This window comes from Salvelinus sp. IW2-2015, unplaced genomic scaffold (assembly GCF_002910315.2).
Source record: "Salvelinus sp. IW2-2015 unplaced genomic scaffold, ASM291031v2 Un_scaffold944, whole genome shotgun sequence".
NCBI lineage: Eukaryota > Metazoa > Chordata > Actinopteri > Salmoniformes > Salmonidae > Salvelinus > Salvelinus sp. IW2-2015.
The window spans coordinates 218,755-229,654 of record NW_019942659.1 but is presented as its reverse complement, the minus strand read 5'-3'; the positions used below and the strand labels follow the sequence as shown (position 1 = coordinate 229,654).

At 44.4% G+C, this 10,900-nt stretch overlaps 1 protein-coding gene across 1 annotated transcript in view; it reads left to right on the top strand.

The window, feature by feature from the left end:
• The first annotated feature begins 7,357 nt into the window (after nucleotides 1-7,357).
• Nucleotides 7,358-10,900, top strand: part of LOC112069244 (guanylyl cyclase-activating protein 1-like) — a 32,691-nt gene continuing 29,148 nt past the window's right edge. The window contains exon 1 of the mRNA XM_070438460.1: nucleotides 7,358-7,733. The gene's annotated coding sequence lies outside the window, so the exon portion shown is untranslated. The remainder of the gene's footprint in view (nucleotides 7,734-10,900) is intronic.

Here is a 10,900-nt window from a genome sequence, read left to right as displayed (position 1 = left end):
CTGATAGCAGCCAAACACAAGTATTTTACAATCTTGAGATGTGAGTGTGTGAATTGAGGGCCCGAATTTGTGTTATTTGAGAGGTTTTTTTTTACCTGATCTTTTTGTTTTCCTGCTTTACTTCGTTAAACCAGTTCTGTCAGTTGCTAAGAATTGTTTCATTTTTTTGTCCATGATTTGATTTACCTCCCTTGGCAGATTGCTGAATCAGAGTAGCACATGGCCATTGGTAAGACATTGGTCATGGTTTGGTATCTCGATAACAGTCACAACACAAATCAAATCAAATTGTATTTATTACATGCGCCGAATACAACTGGTGTAGACTTTACAGTGACAAGCTTGCTCACAAACCTTTCCCAATGATTCAGAGTTTTAAAAAAATAATAAAAAAATAAAATAGTAACTAACACAAAGAATGGAATAAAATACACAAGAATGGAGCTATATACAGGGAGTACCAGTACCAGATAAATGTGCAGAGGTACTAGGTATTTAAGGTACAGTTGAAGTCGGAAGTTTACATACACTTAGGTTGGAGTCATTAAAACTCGTTTTTCAACTACTCCACAAATTTCTTGTAACAAACAATTGTTTTGGCAAGTCGGTTAGGACATCTACTTTGTGCATGACACAAGTAATTTTTCCAACAACTGTTTACAGACAGATTATTTCATTTATAATTCACTGTATCACAATTCCAGTGGGTCAGAAGTTGCCTGTGCCTTTAAATAGCTTGGAATATTCCAGAAAATGTTGTCATGGCTTTAGAAGCTTCTGATAGGCTAATTGACATCATTTGAGTCAATTGGAGGTGTACCTGTGGATGTATTTCAAGGCCTACCTTCAAACTCAGTGCCTCTTTGCTTGACATCATGGGAAAGACAAAAGAAATCAGCCAAGACCTCAGGAAAAAAAATGTAGATGTCCACAAGTCTGGTTCATCCTCTGGAGAAATTTCCAAACGCCTGAAGGTACCACGTTCATCTGTGCAAACAATAGTACGCAAATATAAACACCACGGGACCACGCAGCCGTCATACCGCTCAGTAAGGAGACGCGTTCTGTCTCCTTGAGATGAACGTACTTTGGTGCGAAAAGTTCAAATCAATCCCAGAATAACAGCAAAGGACCTTGTGAAGATGCTGGAGGAAACAGGTACAAAAGTATCTATATCCACAGTAAAACGAGTCCTATATCAACATAACTTGAAAGGCCGCTTAGCAAGGAAGAGGCCACTGCTCCAAAACCGCCATTAAAAAAAGCCAGACTACAGTTTGCAACTGCACATGGGGACAAAGATCGTACTTTTTGGAGAAATGTCCTCTTGTCTGATGAAACAATAATAGAACTGTTTGGCCATAATGACCATCGTTATCCTTGGAGGAAAAAGGGGGATGCTTGCAAGCCAAAGAACACCATCCCAACCGTGAAGCACGGGGGTGCTTTGCTGCAGGAGGGACTGGTTGCACTTCACAAAATAGATGGCATCATGAGGCAGGAAAATTAGGTGGATATATTGAAGCAAGATCTCAAGACATCAGTCAGGAAGTTCAAGTTTGGTCGCAAATAGGTCTTCCAAATGGACATTGACCCCAAGCATACTTGCAAGCAAAGTTGTGGCAAAATGGCTTAAGGACAACAAAAATCAAGTTCTTGGAGTGGCCATCACAAAGCCCTGACCTCAATCCTATAGAAGCTTGTGGAAGGCTACCCAAAACGTTTGACCCAAGTTATACAATTTAAAGGCAATGCTACCAAATACTAATTGAGTGTATGTAAACTTCTGACCCACTGGGAATGTGACGAAAGAAATAAAAGCTGAAATTAATCATTCTCTCTATATTATTCTGACATTTCACATTCTTAAAATAAAGTTGTGATCCTAGCTGACCTAAGACAGGGAATTTTTACTAGGATTAAATGTCAGGAATTGTGAAAAACTGAGTTCAAATGTATTTAGCTAAAGTGTATGTAAACTTTCGACTTCAACTGTAGATATGTGCATGAAGGCAGGGTAAAGTGACTAGGCATCAGGATAGATAATAATAAGAGTAAAATAAAGAACAGAGTAGCAGCAGCAAATGATGAGTGTAAAAGTTTGTGTATGTATGTGTGTTTATGTTGTGTTGGTCTGCGTGTGTGTGTTGTGTGCGTGTGTGCATATGTAGTGTATGTGAAGGTGTGAGGGTTATGTGTGGGAGTGACAGTGTAGTGTGACAGTGTAGTGTGTGTGTATATAAAGTCTAGTGAGTGTGTGTAGGGTCAGTGCAAGATGGAGTCAGTGCAGATAGTACATGTACCATTAATTGACTATTTAGCAGTCTGGCTATTTAGCAGTCTGGCTATTTTGCAGTCTTATGGCTTGGGGGTAGAAGCTGTCTCAGAGCCTGTTGGTCCAAGAGCCGATGCTCCGGTACTGTTTGCCGGACGGTAGCAGAGTGAACAATCTATGGCTTGGGTGGCTGAAGACTTTGGCAATTCTTTAGCCCTTCCTCTGACACCGATTGATATAACGGCTCCAGTGATGTACTCGGCTGTCTGCACCACCCTCTGTAGCGCTTTGCGGTCAAGGGTGGTGGAGTTGCCATACCAAGCGGTGATGCAGCCAGTCAAGAAGCTCTTTGGTGCAGCTGTAGAATTTTGTGAGCATCTGAGGGCCCATGCCAAACATTTTCAGCCTGCCGTACCCTCTTCACGACTGTGCGGGTGTGTGTGGACCATGTTAAGGCTTTAGTGGATGCCAAGGAACTTAAAGCTCTCGACCCGCTCCACAACAACCCTATCAATGTGGATGGAGGCATGCTCTCCCCTCTTTCTCCTATGGTTCACAATCAGCTCCTTGGTCTTACTGATGTTGAGGGACAGGTTGTTGTCCTGGCACCACACTGCTATGTCTCTGACCTCCCCTCCCTGTAGGCTGTCTCATCACCATCGGTGATCAAGCCCACCACTGTCGTGTCATCAGCAAACTTGATGATGGTGTTGGCGTCATGGGTGAACATGGAGTACAGGAGGCGACTAAGCACACACCCCATGTTGAGGGTCAATGTGGCAGAGGTGTTGTTGCCTACCCTCACCAACTGGAGCTGGCCCATCAAGAAGTCCAGGATCCAGTTGCAGAGGTTCAGTCCCAGGGTCCCTAGCTTGGTGATGAGTTTGGAGGAGACTATGGTGTGGAACGCTGAGATGTAGTCTATGAACAGCATTTCCCCTCTTGTCCAGGTGGGAGAGGGTAGTGTGAAGTGCGATAGAGATTGAGTGGATCTGTATGCGACTTGGAGTGTGTCTAACCCTAGGGTGTTTTTTTTTGTTTAAAAAAAAAAATGTAATTAATTAATTTTACCCCCTTTTCGTGGTATCCAATTGTTAGTAGTTACTATCTTGTCTCATCGCTACAACTGCGTCCTCCGAAACACAACCCAATCAAGCCGCACTGCTTCTTAACACAGCGCGCATCCAACCCGGAAGCCAGTGTGTCGGAGGAAACACCGTGCACCTGGCGACCTGGTTAGCGCGCACTGAGCCCGGCCCGCCACAGGAGTCGCTACTGCAAGATGAGACAATGATATCCCTACCGGCCAAATCTTCCCTAACCCAGACGACGCTAGGCCAATTGTGCGTCGCCCTACAGACCTCCTGGTCACGGCCGGCTGCGACAGAGCCTGGGCGCGAACCCAGAGTCTCTGGTGGCACAGCTAGCACTGCGATGCAGTGCCCTAGACCACTGTGCCACCCGGGAGGCCTGATGTTGTTGATGTTGTCATGACCAGCCTTTCAAATAAATTCATAATTACGGATGTGAGTGCTACAGGGCAATAGTCATTTAGGTAGGTTACCTTGGAGCTCTTGGGAACAGGGACAATGGTGGTCAGCTTGAAACATGTTGGGATTACAGACGGGGACAAGGTGACATTGAAAATGTCTGTGAAGCCCTAGTATTCCGTCTGGCCGCTGATTGTTAACCTCTAAACGTTTTGCTCACATCGGCCACGGAGAGCGAGATCACACAGTCATCCAGAAAAACAGCGTCTTTCACTCAAGGCACAGTGTTATATTCCTTGAAGTGATCATAAAAGGCAATTAGCTTGTTTGAGAGTTCTGCATCACTGGGAAACTCATGACTGGGTTATTGACTGCAAGCCCTGCCACATACGACGAGTGCTGTAGCCGCTGTAATTGGGGGGACGGTGTTTTGGTGGGCTCCCGAGTGGCACAGCGGTCTAAGGCACTGAATCTCCATGCTAGAGGCATCATTATAGACCTTGGTTTGATCCTGGGCTGTATCACAACTAGCTGTGATTGGCCCATCGTCGTCCGGGTTAGGGTTTGGCCCAGGGCAGGCCGTCATTGTAAATAAGAATTAGTTCTTAACTGACTTACCTAGTTCAATAAAGGTTCAATAAAAAATAAATAGGATTCCACCTTCCTCCTATATTGTAATTTTGCATGTTTGATGTTTCGTCAGAGGTTGTAGCGGGATTTCTTCTATGCGTCCATGTCCATGTCAGGATAATTGTAAGCAGTAGCTCAAGCCTTTAGCCCAGCTTGGATATTGCCTGTAATCCATGGTTTCTGGTTTGGATACATTCTTATAATCACTGTGGGGTTGACATTGTCTATGCACTTATTGATGAAACCTGTGATTGTTGTGGTAAACTCCTCAATGTTATCGGATGAATCCTGGAGCATAAACAGGAATCAGGAGACTGGAATCATGGTCAGATTTGCTGAAGGGAGGACGAGGGAGGGCCTTGTATGCGTTTCTGTGGGTAGAATAAACACTTATTTATTCCGCTGGAGTGGCCCAGGTAAGCATACTAATGCAAAGATGTGAGATGAGAGCTTCGTTAAGAGGATCAAGAATCCTCTCACACAATGGGTCTACACTATGTACACCCTACCCACCAGCTGCACCATATTGGGTTCACGAAGAGGGTGTGACTTGATTAGTAATTTCATCTTCCACCAGTGACCCAAGGTTTTGAAGAGGTCATAGGTTAAAGTAAACACTGGCACTAGCTTGATTGGCATTCTTGATTTTTGGTATTGTTTGATGGCAAAGGCCAATCTCGGTAGTTAGCTTGTTAATCTCTCTGAATGTGGGTCAGAGGGCCATACCATAAAGACAAGTCTGTAAAAATGGATTTATTACTAAGCTATGGTGTTTTTCTATTCAGTTGGTTGGGGTTGAATGGAGAATGTAACAAACTGGATAAAGAAGGTAAGTTTCTAGAGACACGCATGGGTATGAACATGACCGCATCATTAAGTTTGCTGACGACACAACAGTGGTAGGCCTGATCACCGACAACAATGAGATGGCCTATAGGGAGGTCAGAGAACTGGCAGTGTGCTGCCAGGACAACAACCTCTCCCTCAATGTGAGCAAGACAAAGGAGCTGATCGTGGACTACTGGAAAAGGCTGGCCGAATAGGCCCCCATTAACATCGACGGGGCTGTAGTGGAGCGGGTCGAGAGTTTCAAGTTCCTTGAGGTCCACATCACCAACAAACTATCATGGTCCAAACATACCAAGACAGCCGTGAAGAGGGCACGACAAAACCTTTTGCCCCTCAGGAGACTGAAAAGATTTGGCACGGGTCCCCAGATCCTCAAAAGGTTCTACAGCTGTACCATTGAGAGCATCCTGACTGGTTGCATCACCGCCTGGTATGGCAACTGCTCGGCATCTGACCATAAGGCGCTACAGAGGGTAGTGCGTACGACACAGTACATCACTGGGGCCAAGCTTCCTGCCATCCAGGACCTATACAATAGGTGGTGTCAGAGGAAAGCCCCAAAAAATTGTCAGAGACTCCAGTCACCCAAGTTATAGACTGTTTTCTCTGCTACCGCACGGCAAGCGGTACCGAAGCACCAAGTTTAGGACAAAAAGGCTCCTCAACAGCTTCTACCCCCAAGTCATAATACTGCTGAACAATTACTAAAATCGCCACCGGGCGATTTACATTGACCCTCCCCCTCCCTTTTGTACACCGCTGCTACTCTCTGTTTATTATCAATGCATAGTCACTTCACTCCCACCTACATCTACAAATGACCTCAACTAACCTGTACCCTCGCACACTGACTCGGTACCGGTGCCCCCTGTATATAGCCTCCTTATTGTTATTCTTTTTGTGTTACTTTTTATTATTACTTTTTATTTTAGTCTACTTGGTAAATATTCTCTTAACTTTTCTTGAATTGCACTGTTGGTTAAGGGCTTGTAAGTAAGCTTTTCACAGTAAAGTCTACACTTGTTGTATTCGGCGCATGTGACAAATAAAGTTTGATTTGAATTCAGAAGTTCACAACCAAAAGGATGTTACCTGATGACATGTAGACTTGTGAAATGAATCTCAGAAATGTGCAGAAACACACACTTCTGTCTATACATCTATGTAAACTTAGACCGTGAAGTCAATTAGTAGAGACCATCTTCGGCACCTTCTTATGGTTTTCTTGGAGACAGGTACTAACACTGTTTCTATTTCACCAGTGGGAAGTCACCATGTTTACCGGCGACCGATACTGAGAGATGTTTAAAATATGCTGGCAGGCTTTTCTCAGACTCCCTCCCCATGGCTCAGAGAGCACAGCTACCTGTAGTCTATTCAGTACCTGTAGTCTATCCAGTACCTGTAGTCTATCCAGTACCTGTAGTCTATCCAGTACCTGTAGTCTATCCAGTACCTGTAGTCTATCCAGTANCCAGTACCTGTAGTCTATCCAGTACCTGTAGTCTATCCAGTACCTGTAGTCTATCCAGTACCTGTAGTCTATCCAGTACCTGTAGTCTATCCAGTGGATCAGCTGCAGTGCCAGCAGCTGTGCATGTCAAAAGTGCCTTGGATGTTTCTGGACATACTATGATATGATGAAGTCAAATTCTATACATCGATTTTGACCGATTGTAGTACAGTATATTTTGACAATTGTGAGTAACAGTATAGTTTGACAATTGTGAGTAATGTTCTTTATGCACATAAGATCTTAGAGGTGAAGAAGTCTTCTGGATACAGTTAAGTGGAATTCATATGGAAGATAAATTATGTGAGCACCAGAGACATGAGTCAAAGCTCTGTGTTATGACTGCAATTTGCTGCACCTTTAAACCCTGTTTCTATAGCTCATAAAACACTAGATCGCTATCTGTGACAACAGCAGTGGATAATAGAGAGTGACTTCTGCATTCTTACCGATGACTTATTCCCTGATTGTTTTATAAGTGTCCTCCTGACATGTAAAATCAGTGAATCAGTCAGACTCCAGTCACAAATATGATGACTTGCAACTTGACTTTGACTTTAACACCAATGACTCGTGACATGACTTGGACTTGAGCCTTATGACTCGACCTGACTTGATACCCTCCCCAAGCCCAAATATTAAAAATGATGCTATTAAAAAAAGTGTGCTGCGCATCAACTCTTCATTTAACGGTTTTACAGTTTGAATCGGACAGCAGTCAATCAAATTGTGCCAGCTGAGAAAAAGTTGTGCGTGCCAATGCAGAGGAACGTCGGCGGGTGAATTCAGATGGAGCCCTTGGAAAGATGATACCGCAAATTATTATTTTCGGATATAAAGACTACGCTGTATCAACAAAAAACAAATTGCAACTTGCAAAACGAATTGCAACTTGCAAAACATGCGGGAAGAAAATTACAGAAGGAGGCGCAACAATTTCCAACTTTGTTCGACATTTGAAGCTGCACAAAGAACGGTAAGTCGTGGCTAATATAGCCGACTGCTATATATTTTATTACTTTACTGGTGTATCATGTCGGCTAACGTAACATTAAATCAATTATCCTCCACACAGTCAGTCAGTGCGTCAGTGCGGGAACGTGATCATTGCACCCAAGATTGAGCTACAACTGGCTAGGCAGTTGGTAGCCTAAATCCTGCCTGATGTTACTGCTGTTCCTAAAACCATTGACATAGATTAGCCTACTGTAACCACACAGAGAGAGAGAGTGTGTGTGTGTGTGTGTTAAGGTTGGGCGATTGTGTATGTAACGGATGTGAAATGATCTCGCCATCACGGTTGACAACTCCATTGTGTCCTCCTCCCAGAGTGCTAAGAACCTTGGCGTGATCCTGGACAACACCCTGTCGTTCTCAACTAACATCAAGGTGGTGACCCGTTCCTGTAGGTTCATGCTCTACAACATTCGCAGAGTACGACCCTGCCTCACGCAGGAAGCGGCGCAGGTCCTAATCCAGGCACTTGTCATCTCCCGTCTGGATTACTGCAACTCGCTGTTGGCTGGGCTCCCTGCCTGTGCCATTAAACCCTACAACTCATCCAGAACGCCGCAGCCCGTCTGGTGTTCAACTTTCCCAAGTTCTCTCACGTCACCCGCTCCTCCGCTCTCTCCACTGGCTTCCAGTTGAAGCTCGCATCCGCTACAAGACCATGGTGCTTGCCTACGGAGCTGTGAGGGGAACGGCACCTCCGTACCTTCAGGCTCTGATCAGGCCCTACACCCAAACAAGGGCACTGCGTTCATCCACCTCTGGCCTGCTCGCCTCCCTACCTCTGAGGAAGTACAGTTCCGCTCAGCCCAGTCAAAACTGTTCGCTGCTCTGGCACCCAATGGTGAACAAACTCCCTCACGACGCCAGGTCAGCGGAGTCAATCACCACCTTCCGGAGACACCTGAAACCCACCTCTTTAAGGAATACCTAGGATATAAAAGTAATCCTTCTAACCCCCCCCCTACAATAGATGCACTATTGTAAAGTGGTTGTTCCACTGGATATCATAAGGTGAATGCACCAATTTGTAAGTCCTCTGGATAAGAGCGTCTGCTAAATGACTTAAATGTAAATGTAAATGTAAATGGCTAGCTATTAGCGGGTACGCGCTACTAGCGTTTCAATCAGTTACGTCACTTGCTCTGAAACCTAGAAGTAGTATTGCCCCTTGCTCTGCAAGGGCCGTGTCCTTTGTGGAGCGATGGGTAACGATGCTTCGTGGGCGACCGTTGTTGATGTGTGCAGAGAGTCCCTGGTTCGCGCCCGTGTCGGGGCGAGGGGATGGTATAAAGTTATACTGTTACATGTACAAGCCTATTGCGCCCTATAGCGAGGGTGTCTTTCTCATGGCTACCCATGTATTTCCATGGAAATATAACGTTTATTTGTAAAGTAATAAATATATAGATATTTTTAAAAGCATTCATGATTTGCGTAAATGTCATATACTACTACTCTTGTTAAAAATATGAAATGGTGTTACATTTGGTGAAGAGCACATTATGACTTGTTTAGGACTCGAAACTCAAAGTTTAGGACTTGAGACTTGACGTGATACTTGACGGTCTTGACTTGAGACTTGACTCGGACTTGCCTGTCTTGACTTGGGACATGACTTGGGACTTGAGTGCTAAGACTTGAGACTTACTTGTGACTTGTAAAACAATGACTTGGTCCCACCTCCGCTGATTACTCATGAGTAAATGAGTATCTGGGGTCATCTGATGGCCAAAACATTAAAAGTCTGACTGACATTGATTTGACTAGCCTAAAAATATCTGCAGTGATTAAACTAAGCACAATCACAGCAAGGAAGTTTAAACTGAGCCACATAGAGTTGATTGTGTTTTGACTCAATGTATGAGATATTGTTACCATAGAAATAGAGTAATTCGTTTATTATAGTCATTCAAATTCTGTGATTGTGACACACAAAGGGATTTGGATTCCCCCCAAGGGTTCTGTCATTGATGATGCTACCAAACTGCATTGTGATGTCATAGGCCCAACATCAACAACTTGTTTTGTGGTTGACTCTGAGGCCTCAGTAGCTCTCGGCAGGGCCACCAGGAGGCAGTCTCTGTTTGTAGGGGGAAGAAGAAGGGGAATTTGAGGCTAGACGCCTATTGCTGTCTCTGCTCAGTCCAGTCACACCGTTCAGCCCATTCTCTCACTGTGATGGAGATGACACCAGATGGACGAGCCTTAAAAATGTCTCAGGTAGCTCAACAACTGTTGTAGATTTACAGTCTTTAGAGTAAACTAGGGCAAGCTGAATGGATCACTTTGGGCTGAGTAATTATCTTAATTATCGGCTATGAAAAGCCGACTGACATTTATTCCTGATTATTATTTGACCATGCTTGTCATTTATGAACATTTTGAACATCTTGGCCATGTTCTGTTATAATCTCCACCAGAAGAGGACTGGCCACCCCTCATAGCCTGGTTCCTCTCTAGGTTTCTTCCTAGGTTTTGGCCTTTCTAGGGAGTTTTTCCTAGCCACTGTGCTTCTACACCTGCATTGCTTGCTGTTTGGGGTTTTAGGCTGGGTTTCTGTACAGCACTTCGAGATATTAGCTGATGTACGAAGGGCTATATAAAATAAACTTGATTGATTGAGTAAAAGGTGCTTGAGGGAAGGTTTTTGTGGGAGAGACAGACCAATAACACAAGCACTTCAAGACCTCCTAAAATACTGGGCTGGTCAGTGGTCTCACTGAAGTATTCTGTTTATGTAGAAGACTTGTCTGGCAGTGGTCTTCTACAGTTGGACACTGATATCGAGAACATCAAATGTATCTTAGCTACACACACTATATATACAGTACCAGTCAAAAGTTTGGACACCTACTCATTCAAGGGTTTTATTTACTGCACACTCTTGGCATTCTCTCAACCAGCTTTATCTGGAATGCTTTTCCAACAGTCTTGAAGGAGTTCCCACATATGCTGAGCACTTGTTGGCTGCTTTTCCTTCACTCTGCGTTCCAACTCATCCCAAACCATCTCAATTGAGTTGAGGTCGGTTGATTGTGGAGGCCAGGTCATCTGATGCATCACTTCATCACTCTCCTTCTTGGTCAAATAGCCCTTACACAGCCTGGAGGTGTGTTGGGTCATTGTCCT